This window comes from Nuphar pumila, chromosome 15 (assembly GCF_984573655.1).
Source record: "Nuphar pumila chromosome 15, dmNupPumi1.hap1.1, whole genome shotgun sequence".
NCBI lineage: Eukaryota > Viridiplantae > Streptophyta > Magnoliopsida > Nymphaeales > Nymphaeaceae > Nuphar > Nuphar pumila.
The window spans coordinates 6,396,806-6,399,592 of NC_143263.1; positions in this window are offsets into that span (position 1 = coordinate 6,396,806).

Below are 2,787 nucleotides of genomic sequence, written 5' to 3' on the forward strand. Positions count from 1 at the left end.
CCTAACGGGGATGGATTTTAACCTTCGTCCCGGCCTCCATCCCCATTTCATAACCTTCATCCCCGGTCCAAATGGGGTGGGCCCCACTTTGCCCCGGTCCACTGCCATCCCTACTTCTATAGCTAGGAAATTAATGTAAAAAATAATAATTTAACCAAGATTAATCCTATTCTCCATTACCTCGGCTACATTCTTTCTTCATTTGAGGTTTTCTAAAATTATTTTAAAAGCATTGCAGCTGATAGAAAATGAGTCTCGTGATCAAGAATATGTTCCATCTGACTTTCAGTAACGGTGTAGAACAGCATGGTCATAAGTGGCATGCTTCTTTTGTCAGTTGTATTCTTTTTAATGAAAAAAACAGAAAAAAATTATGGAATTTGAAAATTGTATTTTTTTTTAGAGAGAGTGGAAGAGAAAACTTTTGTTAAAAATTAAAAAAAAAAATCAGTCGGTCCTTCGATGAGGCTTCGGCCATAGGGGTGGCAATTTCTGACACGACCCGCCAACCCGCCTCTTAGGCGGGTTCGGGTTGGGCTTAAGCCAACCCGTTTAATAAATGGGTTGACCCGCGTAACCCGTTTATTAAACAGGTCGGGTTCGGGTTGGGGGTATGCCAACCCGCCAACCTGGCTGACCCGTCTAATAAACGGGTTAGGCGGGTGGGTCAACCCGCCAACCCGACCCGCCAACCTGACTACCTGCCAACCCAATCCGTCGACCCGCGAACCTGAAAACTCGTTTACCCGACCCAACCCATTTATTAAATGGGTTGGCGGGTCGTGTCAGGTTACCCGTTTATTAAACGGGTCGGGTTCGTGTTTGCCACAGCCAACCCGTTTAATAAACGGGTCGGGTTTGGGTTGAGGTATGCTGACACGCCAACCCGACCCGCCAACCCGACCCGATTGCCACCCCTATTCGGCCATCAGCTTACCAAGCATACCTGAGCAAAGAGTCATTGCCAATTTAGATCATATTTGGGCCACTTAATGGTAGCCATATCAGCAACTGACAAATGAATACATCAAACCGTCAAAAGTCTTTGTGTTCCTCTGGTGCCACACCTCCCAGTGTGTTGAGAACATCCAGCATCTCCACACAAAAAACCAATGCCCACCACATGGGCTGAGTTTAGGGTTGATCAGCAAGTCTCGGGCAAAGGAAGATTCCAGGACGGTAATGTTCCCGAGCACACAAGAGAATTAGAAAACCCTTTAAAAGAATGAGCAGGACCAAATAGACGTGGAGATGATTCTGTTCAACATTCACAAAGGCAGCAGACACTAACCATGCAAAAGTAGTGGTACCAGAAAAGGTTATCATGGGCAAGGGGTCGATCGACGATGATCAACCATACCAACAGTCTAGCCAAAGGGTTTGGTCCCATGACCCAAATGCAATTAGCAGGCATAGACACCCCAATTTTGAATGAGTTATTTCATGTTAAGAGTCACTTACCAAAATTCAATTTTTTGACTTGTTCTAAATTCAACTTCAATATTTGGCCTTCAAAATAGCATCATTAATGTTTTTTGCTCAAAAGATAAATTAAACTAGATGATCTTACCTTTCAAAAAAATAAAAAATCATGTCAATCTGGTATTGGAGTCAAAAGTTATAACCAAAACAAGGTAACTTGTTTAGTAAAAGTATTGTTTTTCAAGTAGAGCCCACTTTGAATAAAATTTTACCATCAAAACAATCTAATTTGCTTTTTTGCTTAAATGATAAATTAAATTAGAGGATGTTAGTTTTTCAATACACTAAATCGTGTTTTAATCTGATATCTGGATAAAAAGTTAGGCTAAAACAATTTAACATGTCATAATGGATCTGAAGTACGATCCGATTTGAAATGTGAAGATCCAAAATTCATATATCTAGTCCCTAAAAAACAAGTTTCATCAATGCCCCTACATTCTTATCATCTTAAAAAATCCTAAAAGCATATTTTCTTCTCTTAGAGATAAGTCTTCCTAATCTCTTAGAAATTGCTCTCACCTTAGATTTATTGAACTTAGCCAGTTTCAAGTTGTTTAACCTTTAAGCTAGGTAACTCTAACCAATAAGATTCAACTGGGCAGTAAAAAACAACTAGAAAGATATTGATGGAGCACGATAAGAGCTACATCTTCACATTCAAATGCAAACATTTTTATAGCTTTTTTGACATAATTGCTCATGCTTAGGACTAAAAATTGCACAATAAGGATTTGAGGTCAAAAATGTAATTTTGGGTTTTGAAGCATAATTTTGGATTTGGATCTTAATAGAAGATCCAATTTGTCCAACCCACCTCCCAAGACTCAAATTCATCTGGATTGGATCTAAGGTGTATTATGGACTGGATATAAAATCCAAAAGTCAACACCTTCTAAAAAATTTGAATTTTTAAATTTTCTCTTTTTGTTGCATTTAGCAAGGTGGCAAGCAGGACTTGCCAAAAATTAAAATTTCATGCAAAGAAGGAAGGAGAGGGTGCAAGATTTTCAAAGTCTCCCCTTCCCTCTTCATCTTATTTTCAAGAAAGGAAAGAAGGACGAAGGAGAAAGTGAATATCAAAACTGCCCCCTCCCTTTTAGAAGGTTTGAAAAAAAAGGGAAAAAAAGAAGAAGAAAAAAAGCGCAAAGCAAATAAAATTCAAATTTTATTGTTTATTCCTCCTTGCTTCCTCCTCCATCCTCTTTCACGCATGTTTCAGAAGGTGTAAGTGGTGGACCAGATTCGCCAAAATAGCCACTTCCAAATAAAAGCCTCAGAGAAAGAAGAGAACATCATTCTTCC